The 16,515-nt window shown below is 40.8% G+C and overlaps 1 protein-coding gene across 10 annotated transcripts in view; it reads left to right on the top strand.

Moving 5' to 3' along the window:
* Window positions 1-16,515, top strand: part of SIPA1L1 (signal induced proliferation associated 1 like 1) — a 381,563-nt gene that overhangs the window by 99,143 nt on the left and 265,905 nt on the right. The window contains exon 1 of one of the 10 annotated variants that reach the window (XM_073348518.2): window positions 1,219-1,328. The exons of the other annotated variants lie outside the window; for them this stretch is intronic. The gene's annotated coding sequence lies outside the window, so the exon portion shown is untranslated. Of the gene's footprint in view, window positions 1-1,218; window positions 1,329-16,515 lie in introns of those variants that run through there. 10 annotated transcript variants of the gene reach the window in all.

Consider the following 16,515-nt stretch of genomic DNA (forward strand, 5'->3'; position numbering starts at 1 on the left):
TTTAAAGCTTTATTTGATTTTCATCCTCACCTGAGTAGAATCTTTGAAGGGATCAGAAAATCTGGAGCTCCTCAAGCTCCACAGAGGAAAGTAGAATAAGTGATCTTATTTCAGATGCACTTCTCAGGCTTTCATTGCAGGACCTTCATCCCTGTTTGACACTCCTGAGAGATCTGTCTCTAGAGACTGTTCTCCACCATGCAGAGATTCACTCAAGTAGATGATATTCCCTGAAGAGTGGTATTACCCAATGCACTTACTGATTCCTGTGGAGATTTTATTTGGCTGACCCTTAAAATTTCTCATTGAAGATTAATCAAGGTGATGATGAGGAGAAGGTGGGCTAGTGGCTTCCTCTTTTCCAAGTTGCTGGAGGCTGGATGTGCTTTCCCTGATGCATCCATTGTCTTTCCTTGGAATTTGCTTAGACTTCACAAATTTACCCCATATTCCTAAATTCCGGAATTATATATCTTAAAGTAGAGAGACAAGATGGGTGAGGTAATATAATTCTGTTTGATCTTATATTTAGCAGTGACACTCTTAAGTACCTTTCCCACACCTGAGGAAGAGCTCTGTGTAGCTTGAAAGCATCTACTGTCACCAACAGAAGTTGGTCAAATACAAGATATTACCTCATCCACCTTGTTTCTCTAATATCCTGGGACTGACACAGCTACAACACTGCATATACATCCTAAAGTAGGCACAGCTGTTTCATCCCACTCAAAGCTCTCTGACCTCCCTTTGATATTCCACCCCCAAAGATGTAAGATTAATTGGAGATAGAAGCTATATATGTTAGTTGCTATAATTTATACAGTAATCATCTGAAGCAAAACCTTTTAATCCCGAATAAATAAATTGTTACAGGGTATACAGAAGGATCATAATGTGGTAAATTCCAGTATAAGGACCAGAGATTCTAATAGATAGCAAGTATATACAGACAAATCAGAAGAGCTAAATGATTTTAATTTAAGATTTAAATTACTACTTCCTTAGTTTGGCTTGGACCACATTGCCAGCTGTTCCACCATACATGCTGCTTTGCAACCATCCCTGAGCTAAAATCAGGAGATAATCTGTTAAGAGGAGAAATTTGAACACTGAGGGCCAAATAAGTACTTGTAATAACTCTGCTGAAGTCAGTAGTAACCCCAGGGATATATTTGGCACTGAATGCTGTTTTTGCTGCACATTTTTCTTTTTTTTTTTTTTGAAATCTTTGCTTTTAGGAATTGACATTTGACCCATTTGCTGAAGTTTACTGATTGAGGACTATCGTTTCTGAGACTGTTCTCCCTGGATTAATGTTGTTATAACAGGTACATATAATCTTTTTCTTAAATTATTGATATCAGAGAGAGTTTCTGCTAGAGGTATGCAGAACATCTTTGTTTTTATTACAGTAATACCTGTATCATAAACAAATTTAGTAGCTTGCTGGATTTTGTCCCTCAGGGCTTAATTTACATTCGTGTTCACACAAGAGTAGCTGAAAGGGTAAGGTAAACCCAGTTTTGCTTGAATGCTTTTCATTTTTATCATGAGAGGTTTTAAGCCAGGTCTGCATAAGAAAGTTGTATTGGCAAAATTTGCCTTATTTTCTAGCGTAACCTGTCATGTATCCTTGCTAAATTCTGTCTAAGTATTTAGAAGTCAGTCTCAAAACTTTTCTAAATGCTCAGTGTAGTCTTCATCTGTTATCTGCTAATTGTTCACTGAAAGCATATCTCTTGCTCTTTGTCTTGTGCTGCTGCCTGGTCTAGGAAGGAGGTGTTTGATTTCCTTGTGGCAAGGAGCACAGGTGCAGGTATGGCACTCCTACAGGAACAAGAATGTTTTCACTGACTTGGTGAACGAGATGGCAGAATTTGAAAACTAGGGAGAGGAGTATTAGTGACAGGCAAAGGGAAAGGAGCTAAGGTAAGGGGAATCAGAAGGTGAAGGAGAACAATATGAAGCCTGGCTCATTCAATACATCTCTTATTTCCTGCACATTGCCTAGTCTGACCACCCTGTATAGCAGGACGTGCTTTGTTGCCTGGCATACCTTGATGACATAACCCCACCATTTATTTCCTAATGCCAAATTGATTACCAACTGATCAATAACAATCTGGGGCTGCAAACTTCCATATGATGATCACTATTCATATCTCCACTGTAAGGGCAACTCTCATCTTGGTATCCATGCTTTGCAGGACTGTCCTGAACTTGGCACGTGGTTCCAGGAGTGTGGACTTCTTCATCTGACAGTTCTGGGTTGACTAATAGTGGCTCCAGGTTTGCATCGCAATCTGGTCTAAGTGCTCAGTGCTTGTTGGATGGTCCCAAAATTGCAGCTCTACAAAGTGCAGTTGTTCCATGATTAGCTGTAACAGCATAGCTCTCCAGTCATCCTCATTTGATTCTGTCTGAGTCCTTCACAGTTCAAACAGGACTGTTGCCCTGTCCTTAAAATAGAGAAAAGCGAGGCATTCCTCTGTGCTGCATCCATGTTTGCTGCGGCAAGTTCGTAAATGGTGCTCAGGAGCAGTTGATTATGGGAGAGGATAGAGAATTGTGAGCATTTGACCCTGTATCTCCACAGTTCCCTGAGAGGGGTGCTGCTATCCCATAGGACACAGTGATTGCTCCAGAATACACAGAAACCAGTTCCCACAAGGTAGTATGCCTGAATATGGTGCGGAGGACACTGGGATTCTCACCTACAGCTTTTTTTTTTTTTTTTTTTGCAAGTACAGCTTGATCCTGTATAGACACAATTAAATGGCCAAAATAGCTGAGTGTGAACCCTCTGCTAACATACTTTTGTTAGCTTTATGCTGACAGAACTTTTACTGGTAGAACTTTCTAATAGAGACAAGGCCTCGTAGAGGCAGATGTCAGTCTTGGCATCTACTGCCTTGATCAGTATAAAAGTTTTTGGTTGTGAATTGAAATAAAATGTCTGTCTCGGTAGTTGAGAGATCTTCTGTGGATGCTGTCAAACCTCAGACTAATCTTGGTACTATCTAGTAAGCAATTCAAATGCTTCAGGGAGAGATTGAAACTTATTTGTAAAAATTGTTGAGGCTAAAGTAGTAGTATTGGATGTAGCTTTGAAATCATAATAAAAAAAGCTTAGCAAAGTGAAACTGATTAAAGCATTGACAGGAGACCTTACAAAGATTAACATGTTCTTGTTCTAAGAGAGACATTTAGATATCAGTGAAAATAAAGTTGTGGTTTGTTTAAAATGAGGGTGCTGAAGCAAAATCTCCGGTTGAGAAAATGAACATTTTAGGAAATATGCTGGTGAGTTATTTCTTACATTTTTATTTATGCATTTCAAGTATCCTTTAGCATCCCTTAATGTTCAAATGTTGTCTGATCTGGCCTTGGTTCCTGAACAGTTTTTGTTTGTTTTTTCTTGAATTTCCCTTTGTCTTTTTTATTCTCTTGGGGCCAAAGCCAGGCTTGGTTTTTTTTTGTTTATATATTTATTCTCAATATTTAGAAAAGTGCATACAAAAACTCTAAGTACCCGGACAATAATTAGATTTACAATAACTGTGCAGCAGCATAAATATATACAAATAAACTTATTAGCCAACATTTATTAAAGTCTCAATTTAAGAGAATTTACTTTTGCCAGCCACTAAATTAAAACAAACTTCAGAAAAATCTCTTATCCCCAGAGTATACCGTCCTCCTTCCTCAAAAATCCGTATCTAATAATAGCCCTCTAAATTCCAAATGAATTATGTTACAACAGCCTTTAATACTTTAATCACCCATTTGCCTGGCATTGAGTAACTTTTTTTTGATGCCCAAAAAGGTACTAATTTTTTCCCACTAGCACGGTCACCATCAGAGTAATAATCAGTGGAGGAATAGGTTTTGTGCGTGAATTGGTAAATTTACATGACATTTTTGGGAAGGCTCTGGTATAGTTTGTCTTGATTTGAGAAGACCATCAGGGGCTCGTTCACCTGCACATCTACGGATGTGATATATGCCATCATGTGCCAGCAATGCTCCTCTGCCATGTACATTGGCCAAACCGGACAGTCCCTACTCAAAAGAATAAATGAACACAAATCGGACTATCGGTCAAGAACTATAATATTCAAAAACCAGTCGGAGAACACTTCAACCTCCCTGGACACTCAATAATAGACTTAAAAGTGGCAATTCTTCAACAAAAAAACTTCAAAAACAGACTCTGGAACTGGAATTAATTTGCAAACTGGACACCATCAAATTAGGCCTGAATGAAGACTGGGAGTGGATGGGTCACCACAAAAACTGATTTCCCCCCTACTGTTACTCACACCTTCTTGTCAACTGTTTGAAATGGACCATCCTGATTTTGGCCTCATTACCACTACAAAAGTGATTTTTCCTCCCTTGGTATTCTACTATTGAGAATAGCCCCCTTTCACCTTTATTGAATTGTCTCGTTAGCACTGACCCCCCACTTGGTAAGGCAACTCCCATCTTTTCACGTACTATGTATTTATACCTGCCTACTGTATTTTCCACTCCATGCATCTGATGAAGTGGGTTTTAGCCCATGAAAGCTTGTGCCCAAATAAATTTGTTGGTCTCTAAGATGCCACAAGTACTCCTCATCGTTTTTGCTGATACAGACTAACACAGCTACCACTCTGAAACCTGTCACCAATATAGTAAGAGTTGACAGGTACCTCTTGAGTCTTTAGCCTGTTCTCTCTACCATCTATTAGTGAAGACTGCCTGTTTGGTAGTTATCACATCAGCTTGAAAGGAAGAGGAGATTTAAGTTCTCATGGTGGTTCCCCTTATATAGTGTTCTATAAGGACAGGATTACTCTCAAGCCTTATCCCAAGTTATTGTCCAAAGTTAATTGAGTTCCATATGGACCAATTTAGTCATTTCCCAGATTTCCTGTCCAAGTCTAAGTCTGTCTTAACCCCGGGGGAAGTTAAACTTTGACGTAGTGAAGGTATTGTCATGTTACTTTAACAGGACAAAACCATTAAGGAACACATCTAGACGGTATATGGACTCATTAGGATAAATATCAAGTAATAGCCTCAAATAATTATCAAAATGGGTCTCCAACTGTATAAGAACAGCTTATGAGCTAGCTAGGTTAGATCCATGTAGCCACATTAGAGCTCGGGCAGTCTCTCCTGCTGTTTTTTTTTTTTTTTTTAATGAAATTTGTAGGGCAGCTCTATGAAGCTCCATCCACACATTTACAAAACACTGTTCGTTAACAAAGATTTCCACATCAAATGCTCATTTTGGTCGTGCTGTCCTGCACTCATTGTTTTAGTTTTAGTAGGATTCCTTGTACCAACCTCGAAGCTTGTTAGTCATCAAAAATGGAAGCTATGTGGATAGTCAGTCAAAGAAAAAATGGTTGCTTACCTTACAGTAACTGTGGTTCTTCAAGATGCCTGCATAGATTCTATGACGTGCCCTCCTCCTTTGCTACTATGGAGTCCTATTCCTGTGGGATTCTCCACTGTATGCATCCAATGAAGTGAGCTGTAGCTCACGAAAGCTTATGCTCTAATAAATTTGTTAGCCTCTAAGGTGCCACAAGTACTCCTTTTCGTTTTACGGATACTGACTAACACGGCTGCTACTCTGAAACCTGGCTCTTGATGAAGAAATTTGAGACACAAATGGCCTGCTTTGCCTTTTATGTCCTCGGGTGGCAAGTACATCAGGGATACAGGTGTGGCCGCAATGGATACAACTTCTCAGAAAATCCAATCTTGCATTCATGAGACGCATACACATAGAGTGGAATCCACATGGATAACACACCTCAAAGAACCATAGTAGCTGTGAGGTAAGTAAGCATTCTTTCACTTATGTGACTGTATTGCTCCTTTCATGGTGATCTTTGTGAAGATCATTTTGGGGTGTTGGACTCCTGTGTATTTTGTAGTTTTATCTATTTATGGCAGGTATTAAATTAAATAATACATAAGAGTGATTCACAGATTTTTAAATGGTATCAAAAGATTTGTCATAAATACATTTTTCTTTTTACATAAATTTACATAAATACATTACCTTTATGGTCTTGTAAACTTTGACCTTTATCTTTAGTACATAATTAACTTCTAAAATATTGATTTGTTTCATAGTTGTCACATATATAAAATATTAATATAAAATTCCCTTCCCTATGACAAGCTTTGAATACTAGCCACTCTCTTCCTATACTTACATGCTTGAAAAGCTTAGAGAGTTGAGATAATGCAAGCACTGTTTTCCTTGTTTCAGATCTCCCTTTTATTGTTGTTGGGATCTGCAATACTAAGTCTTACATTTATAAAATATCTTTGCTTTTTTCATTGTTTCTCATCTATTAACTATGTTTTCAGATAGAAATTGAGGCATTAAACTACTTGATTTCATTTGCAAGTGAATGGTCAGATTTATTTTCCCCATGCTGTTTTTCCTTTTCCCCCCCTCCTTCAACTCCTTTGTTTAGTGTATCACATTCACTCCTCTCTGTTTACTAAAATAGATAACTTTAGTTGTAATTCTGCTGTGCAATAAAATAAATAATTTTTCCTTTAGAGTAATGCATTTAATCACTAAGTGGTGTGTGTATGTCATAGAATCATAGAATATCAGGGTTGGAAGGGAACTCAGGAGGTCATCTAGTCCAGCCCCCTGCTCAAAGCAGGACCAATCCCCAACTAAATCATCCCAGCCAGGGCTGGGTCAAGCCTGACCTTAAAAACTTCTAAGGAAGGAGATTCCACCACCTCCCTAGGTAACGCATTCCAGTGTTTCACCACCCTCCTAGTGAAAAAGTTTTTCCTGATATCTAACCTAAGCATCCCACACTGCAACTTGAGAACATTACTCCTTGTTCTGTAATCTTCTACCACTGAGAACAGTCTAGATCCATCCTCTTTGGAACCCCCTTTCAGGTAGTTGAAAGCAGCTATCAAATCCCCCCCCATTCTTCTCTTCTGCAGACTAAACAATCCCAGTTCCCTCAGCCTCTCCTCATAAGTCATGTGCTCCAGCCCTCTAATCATTTTTGTTGCCCTCCGCTGGACTTTTTCCAATTTTTCCACATCCTTCTTGTAGTGTGGGGCCCAAAACTGGACACAGTACTCCAGATGAGGCCTCACCAATGTCGAATAGAGGGGAACGATCACGTCCCTCGATCTGCTGGCAGTGCCCCTACATATACATCCCAAAAAGCCATTGGCCTTCTTGGCAACAAGGGCACACTGTTGACTTATATCCAGCTTCTCGTCCACTGTAACCGCTAGGTCCTTTTCTGCAGAACTGCTGCTGAGCCATTTGGTCCCTAGTCTGTAGCAGTGCATGGGATTCTTCCGTCCTAAGTGCAGGACTCTAGCATTTGTCCTTGTTGAACCTCATCAGATTTCTTTTGGCCCAATCCTCTAATTTGTCTAGGGCCTTCTGTATCCTATCCCTACCCTCCAGCATATCTACCTCTCCTCCCACTTTCGTGTCATCTGCAAACTTGCTGAGGGTGCAATCCACACCATCCTCCAGATCATTTATGAAGATATTGAACAAAACCAGCCCAAGGACCGACCCTTGGGACACTCCACTTGATACTGTCTGCCAACTAGACATGGAGCCATGGATCACTACCCATTGAGCCTGACAATCTAGCCAACTTTCTATCCACCTAATAGTCCATTCATTCAGCCCATACTTCTTTAACTTGCTGGCAAGAATACTGTGGGAGACCATGTCAAAAGCTTTGGTAAAGTCAAGGAACAAAACGTCTACCACTTCTCCCCTCATGCACAAAGCCAGTTATCTCATCATAGAAGGCAATTAGATTAGTCAGGCATGACTTGCCCTTGGTGAATCCATGCTGACCTGTTCCTGATTACTTTCCTCTCCTCTAAGTGCTTCAGAATTGATTCCTTGAGGACCTGCTTCATGATTTTTCCAGGGACTGAGGTGAGGCTGACTGGCCTGCAGTTCCCTGGATCCTCCTCCTTCCCTTTTTTAAAGATGGGCACTACATTAGTCTTTTTCCAGTCATCCGGGACTTCCCCCGATCGCCATGAGTTTTCAAAGATAATGGCCAACGGCTCTGCAATCACATCCGCCAACTCCTTTAATAAATGATGTCATAAACGTGCTGGGGGCCTAGATAATGTGGACACATTTGGTTACTTGACTTATTTCCGAGAAAAATTCCTTTAGAAAGTTGAGCTCAGTATTAGTAGACTTTAGTAATTGTTTTAAGTTTAATATTTACTCATGGTGGATCCAGAGACCAGCTCTGCATTCAAGAGGTGCAGGATGTATGACAAGGTGTTGTCACTGCCTGACACACCAGGTGCCATGTCTGCCTAGATGAAGGCCATTCTCCCTGAGCCTGTTTAATCCATGCCATATTTACCCCCAAAAGCTCATCAGAATGAGAAAGGAAACTGAAAGTGATCCTCGCAGAGCATGCTATATTTTCATGTGTAGCTGCACTGAAGAAGTGGGAGTCTGGGCTGGCTTAGTAGAAAGCACACTTCTCAGACCAAATAGCTGAGAAGTGGTAGACCTTGGATTCTTTCAGACCTTTAGTCACTGACAAGTGAGACTGATGCTGTTGAATGGAAATGTTTTGAGAAAGTGTTTTGTGCGTGAGAAATACTTGCCCTTGAAAGCCATGCCCCAGTTTACTTAGTAACAAAACAGATGATGGTCCATCAAAATTGAAGGCGTCAAGACCATTTCCCCCCAATTTTCATATAAGATGAAAACATTGGGCCAGATTCTTAGCTGCACTTAGCTGGAGCATAACTGGTTGGAAGACATTTGTAGCTCCCTAATCCAGAGCCTGGTTTTACACCAGCCAGGGCCCCCATCATGGTGCAGAGCAGCCTCAAGATAGATGGAGAGGAGCCAAAGTCTGTATGGAGCAGTAGGAAGCTTAAAACCTTCTGTGGAACAATCTAAGCCATGGGTTGATTTGCACATGTCCCTTAATAATTAACAGCTTTAATCATTCTTGGACTTGCAAGAAAATTCACTGTACTCCTCCTTCAGCATGGATCTGTTAGAAACAATACATTCAGTTACAACATTCATAAACCTGTCGGAGAACACTTCAGTCTCTCTGGTCACACGATTACAGACATGAAAGTTGTGATATTAAAACAGAAAAACTTCAAAACCAGACTCCAGCGAGAGACTGTTGAATTGGAATTCATTTGCAAATTGGATACAATTAATTTAGGCTTGAATAGAAACTGGGAGTGGCTAAGTCATTATGCAAGGTAACCTGTGTCGTGTGTCCCCCCCCCGCCCCCCCCCCGATTTGTGCTGGAAATGGCCCACCTTGATTATCATACACATTGTAAGGAGAGTGATCACTTTACATAAGCTATTACCAGCAGGAGAGTGGGGTGGGCGGAGAGAAAACCTTTTGTTGTGGTAAACACCCATTTTTTCATGGTTTGTGTGTATAAAAACGTCTTCTATACTTTCCACAGTATGCATCCGATGAAGTGAGCTGTAGCTCACGAAAGCTTATGCTTAAATAAATTGGTTAGTCTCTAAGGTGCCATAAGTACTCCTTTTCTTTTTGCGAATACATTTAAAGTATTCTAGTTACTGCAAAGTAACCTTGTCTTTTCTTTCTCTCAGCATCTGCCTAAGCCCTAACTTTTAACATTTTAATCAATATTTTAATGAGAAAAAAGAAAATTAAAAGATTCAAGTTTAGAGAGTGAATTAAATAGATGGGCAAGATGAAAAGCATACTCCAAAACTTGTTTGTTCAGATAAAAATCCATTCTGAAGTCTCTGCTGCTGTTCATGGCTGGGCATAAAGCTCAAGTGAAATTTTGTTGGCAATGATTTTATTTTGTGTGTATACTGTTGATAAAATTCTTAGAAACTCGAAAGAAAGAAGTTAGTGCTACTAAAAGCCAAACCGTTTCTCATTCAGAATATTAATAGAAAATAGATTCCTTCAACCCTCTCTCACTGCTTTTAATTTTCATATCCTTTATGAATATTAATCATTTTCACCTCTGAGGTAGATAATTACTATTTTTATTTTCTTATTGGGAACATGGAGTCACAGACAGTTGAAGTTGAATTAATGGGAGCTTGTGTGATACACCACTTGCAAAAAAATTTTATTCAACATTGGAGAAGTTTAACTTTACTTGGTTGGCAAATGTTAAGTATACAGCATGTAAGGTTGCTGTTCAGTAACTGAAAAGCACCTTAGGCTTGTTCAGTTATGCAGTTCAGGGGGTCTGGTTTGCATATTCATTGTACTGTTATTTCTCAGACTATACATTATGTGAATTTCTGTACTCTGGCTAACAGTAATTTTGAGCCAGCATGCAGGGGATTGTGTAATCATTGTAGTGTTACTTTTCCATAACACTACCATGATTACTGAAATCTTATATAAAAGGGGAGGCTGCGTGGTTCATAGCATAGGGCCCCACGATGGGACTTGAGAGATCTGATTTCTGTTTTTGATTCTTCCATTGGCCTGCTGGGCAAGTCACCGTAGCGCTCTGTGCCCCTGTTTCCCCATCTATAAAATTGGGTTAGTGATACTTACCTCCTTTGTAAAGCACTTAGAGAACTGTTGATGAAAAGTACTATATGAGAAGGATTGTCCAGTGGTTAGGGCACTAGCCTAGGATTTGGAAGATCTAGGTTTCAGTTCCATACTCCCCCACAAATATCCTGTGTTACCTTGGGAAATTCACTTAGCCTCCCTGTGCGTCAGTTGCTCATCTGTAAAATTGGGATAATACTTCTCTATTTTCCCAGGGGTGTTGTGAGGATGAATACATCAGACTGTGAAGCGCCTGGAGATCTACTGATTAAAAGCACTATATAAGAGCTAGGTGGCATGTCTACTCTATTCCATCTGTTCTGATTTGCTAACCTATACAGAATTTTCAAGCTGTTTGTCAGCAGTGAGAACGTCACCTCATCATCTCACTGCTTTCAGAAGAAGCCAAACAACTAAAAAATATGACACAGAAAAAAGAATAAAAACAAAAAATAGACAATGGGCTGTCAAATAGTTGAAAGGGCAAATGTATATTGGATTGGGCCCTTCTTCTCATTGCTCGACCTGTGCAAAAACCTTTCTTCTTTGAGTAGTGTCCCTATGGGTGATCCACTGTAGGTGTGTCTGCGTCCCTGTGCATCTGATGGGAGATTTTAGATAGCAGGGTCTGTTTGATCTGCATATGTGCTTTCCCTAGTCTTGTGCTTTGCCTTGAGGCTATTTAGTGCTGCGCGGGTGAACCACTCTCAGTTCCTTCTCAACCGCCCTTGGCCTGAGACAGTGATTAGCAGTCCAATTCTGATTACAGTTCCTCGCTTTGAATTTTGTAGTAGCCGGTACTTTCCATTCTCATAGTAACTAGTAAAGCTCCCATTTTAATTCCCCTGCCCCCCAAATATTTTTTCTTTTTCTCCCTGTCCTTGACACATTCCCCTGCCCCCTTCTGGAAACTGACCCCGCCCCCAACAAGGGTTATGTCAGTCTCCCCTGGGTTCAAACATTACCTCTTCTGCAGAGAGGCAATACTGATCAGTGACAATCATTCACACTGTATCCAGTGCCTAGGAGAGGCTCACATTAGTCAAAAGTGCACTTTTTGCCAAAAATTGAAGGCTAGAAGGAAGAAGAGCTATAAACTGAAACTTAAGCTCCTCATGATGGACAGTTTCAGCAGACCTGCCTCTGACCCCAGTCCTGGGACTTCCCCGGAGCAATGGTCATCGCCAAGACCATCAACTTCCAAGGAAAGAGAGCTTAAGAGGAAATCTTCTGACTCCCCTCATAAAGCTTAAGAAAAGGGTGACAAGTCACCAGACTGACAGGTTTCAGAGTCGCAGCTGTGTTAGTCTGTATCCGCAGAAAGAAAAGGAGTACTTGTGGCACCTTAGAGACGAACAGATTTATTTGAGCATAAGCTTTTGTGAGCTACAGCTCACTTCATCGGATGCATGCAGTGGAAAATACAGTGCGGAGATTCTATATGCACAGAGAACATGAAACAATGGGTGTTACCATACACACTGTAATGAGAGTGGTCAGGTAAGGTGAGCTATTACCAGCGGGGGGGCGGGAAATAAAAAACAAAGAAACAACCTTTTGTAGTGATAATCAAGGTGGGCCATTTGCAGCAGTTGACAAGAACGTGTGAGGTCCCCAGACTGAGCACTTAACCAGTCAGAGGAGATTCCCAACAAGATCAGTGACCTTGGCACTGCGGCATGGTACCCAGAAGGCTCAGGGTTCCTCGGGTATTGGTACTGTCCTCAAGCCTAAAGACCCAAGGTGCACAGACTCAGACATGTCTGCACCTTCTGACAGAGCTTGAAGCTCAGACTGTACCATCTCTGCAAAAGCGGCACTGATGCATATGACTGCAGTACTGAGCACCTCCATTCAGCCCTCTTCTGGTCACCTTATCACACCATAAGAGACCTTAGCCTCCATTGACTCCTTCAGTACCAATGAGCCAGAAACAACAAACTCTAGTGGTACTAATCACCACGGAAATGCAGGAATTTAGTTTTTCCAGAAACCAGCTCATTATTGATACATCTCAGTCTCTAGGATCACCACTACCGACTATCTTTTGCTCTCCAAAATCATCCATGGTACCAAGGCATTCACCGCCAGCTCCTCTGTCTGCTCCACCTTTATCTAGTAAAGAGGCCAACAGTGGGGAGGATGACCGTCTCTGCTTAGCTGCATAACACAACTCATCTGAGCAACACCCAGGGTCTTCTCAGTTTGCTGCCTCAGCGAGAGCCTCAGCCACCTACTTGGTATGGACACCCTTGGTTGCCACTACCCATGTCCTTTATTCCACCCCAGTAGCCATAATGGGAACCAAAGGTAGCCTACAGACACTGTCCTTCTGGGGCCTCTAATGTCTCCCACAGAAAGACATTATGACCCTCTCCTTCAACCTCTCTTTCCAGAGCCCTGAACTTTTGAAGAGCAGGAGGCTTGACTGAAGCTAATATTGCCTCATCCTCAGTGGATGAAGCTGTAATGTCCTCTCCACCATCAATAGCGGATCATTTTAAACTGTTCCAAGATCTCACTAAAGGTTGCTGATGCACTCTAGATTCTTGTCAAAGAGGTAAAAGTTGCATCACAAATGACTAGACATCCTACATATGGTCTCCTCTACATGGATTGCACTCCCAATCAATCAGGCGCTCTTGGATCCTGCCAAGGTTATTTGGCAAACAGCAGCCTCCATAACACCTACATGCAAAAGGGCCAATTATGTTCTTGGAGAGCACACAGTATTTTTTACAATTTTTTTTCCCCACATCCTTCACCCAGCTCTATTGTCGAAGATGCTGTCAATACATGTGAAAACAATGAGGAGTACTTGTAGCACCTTACAGAGTAACACATTTATTTGAGCATAAGCTTTCGTGAAGTGGAAAATAAGGTAGGAAGATATATAGCAGTACATGAAAAGATGGGACTTGCCTTACAAGTTGAGGGTCGAGACAATTCAATTAAAGTGGGCTATTATCAACAGGATGAAAAATCACTTTTGTAGTGGTAATCAGGGTGGCTCATTTCAAACAGGTAACAAGAAGGTGTGAGTAACAGTAGGGGCAAATTAGCATGGGGAAATTAGTTTTTTTTTTAGTTCTTGTAGTGACTCATCCACTCCCAGTCTTTATTCAGGCCCTATATGGTAAGGTAACTCCCATCTTTTCATGTACTGCTATATCTATATATAATATAATGGGAGTATAATAGATCTATATCTATATCTTCCTACTGTATTTTCCACTCTGTGCATCTGATGAAGTGGGTTGTAGCCCATGAAAGCTTATGCCCAAATAAATTTGTTAGTCTGTATGATGCCACAAGTACTCGTTGTTTTTGCTGATACAGACTAACATGGCTACCACTCTGAAACCACATGGAATACACATGGAAGACAGCATCACGCTAACTCTGCCCTTATGACAAAAACTGGAAAATGCTAATCTATTTAGTAGAAAGGCATATTTCTCTGCAACCTTTCAGTTTAGGATTGCAAATTACCAGGCCTTAATGGCAAAATATGATTGCATCAGTTGTGGGAAACTTAATACCTTTATTGACCACCTGCTGAATGAACAAAAAGAACAATTTCAAGCTATCATTAATGTGGGCCAGCTGATTGTAATGACAGCACTGCAGACAGCACTAGATGCTGCAGATACAGTGGCCTGCTCTGTATCGATGGCGGTGGTGATGGAATGAGTTTCCTGGTTACACCTTTTGGGGATACCGAAGGAAGTACAAACAGTTGAAGACCTTCCCTTCAAGGGCTCCAAGCTCTTTGCAGACAAAATGGATGCTTCACTTCATACATTGAAGGACTTGAGGGCCACATTGTGCTCTCTAGGAATCTACATGCCAGCACAAAAAAGAAAATTTAGTATACAAATACACGGATCCTGACTGGCCCAGTTCCCTTCACCCCAACGAACCCCAACAGAAGAGATGAGTGCAAAAACAAAAACCATCAGCCCCCCCCCACCCCCAAACCTCATCAACCCAGCCCTTGACCTCAAAAAACCAGTTTTTTATACTTTGGTCAAGGCCCCGAGCTACCACTCCCACCAGTAATTGCTGCAGTATACAAACTGTCCACATCCTTTCAGATGCCACCTTGCTTGTTTCCAACAAAGCTGGGAAAACATGGGTCTTGGGAGATCATTTTCAAGGGTTACTCTATCCACTTACCTCCCTCCTGCCCACCCTCTCTTTCCGTCCGTCCTTCAGTGACCTTTCTCATGAAAGACTGTTATGTCAGGAAATAGATCATCTATTAAGCCTGAACACTATAGAACCAGTTCCCAATCAAATCAAGGGGAAATGTTTCTATTCCAGATATTTCCTGATTCCCAGTTGTTGTGTGGGTACCTTGAGGAAAAAGTGGTAAAGGATAAAATGGTGAATTTCCATTGAAGAGAGAGGGAAAACAATTGGTGAATGAATTATATTTGTTTTATTCAGTAGTGAATCCCCTTGGATCAATAATATAATGTGCTTGACATTATTCTGTGCATCATGCACTAAAAGCTATCTTAAAAGAATACTTGTTCAAAAGTCTAAAGATAAACCTATTGGCAGTTATGTTTTCCATATTCCAATGAAGAAGGTAGATTGGGACTCATTTGTGTCCTTCTGCTTTAATGACACTTTGAGAAGCTCCATTTCTAATAAGTCTGCTCTCGTCAGAGACCTAGTAGCATCGAAATTGAAATGTAATGATCCAAACTATTATTATTTGAGAAGTATGCTATATCATATGCCCTTGTTATAACATTGAAAATGGCTTCTAGAGTTCTGAATTCTTATTTTACAGTGAAATAAAGTTATGAGAGAATAACAGATTGAGCTTTTTTGGCAATAGTTATTGAAGCAAAGTGTTCTTTAGATGACAAGCTGAGCCTTGACACAAATATATGCTATTGGAAACATCCTTGACTAGCAAAGACTAGGATGTAAACTCGTTGTATGCAGTTCAGTGGCAGCGAGAGGGAATTATTTTTATGAATTTTTCTGTGTTTCTCAGTATGTACAACGATATATTTTCAATTTTGTCAGAATATCCCCCCACTTTTTTAACTCAGAACGTCAGATTTTGAAAGATGGATTCCAAAGTTTTATGAAGTTTTTATTTAGCAGCAAAACTAATATGAGTAACAATAATAATAAAAAAATTTTTTACCTTATTTTTTTTCTCTTTCACTGTTTTCCATCCTCTGGATTTTGTACATGTTTCTCCTCTACACTTTTATCCCCTTCCCCACCCCCTCTTTTTGACTTACCCTTTTTTTTAAAGGTTCCACTGCTGTTCATCTCTGCATCTCCCTTTGTTAGTCTAATACTGCTGTCCATCTCACCCACAAGGCCCTGCAGTACAGTGACCTTCAAGGGAGAAGCATGGTCAGTCTAGTGATTTTAGGAGTGCACTGGGAGTTGTTTCAAATCTAGCTACTATTCTGTTTGATCGGACTCACTGTATAACTTTGGGTAGGTCAATGGGACATATGCTCCCAAGTCATGCAGGCATTTTTAATAATCCAGTTTTTAACTTCTGTACCTCTGTTTTACAATCTGTAAAATAGGGATAATGCCCATTTACATATGTAAGATACAGTTAATGTTTAAAGCTCCAATTCATTAGTCCAAAAGGCAGCATCAATGTGAAAAGTGTTCTATCCAGTTTATAGAGGTTTGTGGTGTGACAAAGTTCCTGCTCTACCTTGGTGGGTCTTGTGCTTATTGGTGGATTTGCTCGCCTTGGAGCTTCACGACAGCCCTTAGCTTGGCCGTTTTTCTGAACCCACAGTCTAGGTCAACTCCTCTTGTGTCTGACCAGGAGTTGGGAGGATTTGGGGGGAACCCGGGCCTGCCCTCTACTCTGGGTTCCAGCCGAGGGCCCTGTGGAATGCAGCTGTTTAGAGTGCCTCCTAGAACAGCTGTGCGA

This window comes from Lepidochelys kempii, chromosome 6 (genome assembly GCF_965140285.1).
Source record: "Lepidochelys kempii isolate rLepKem1 chromosome 6, rLepKem1.hap1, whole genome shotgun sequence".
NCBI lineage: Eukaryota > Metazoa > Chordata > Testudines > Cheloniidae > Lepidochelys > Lepidochelys kempii.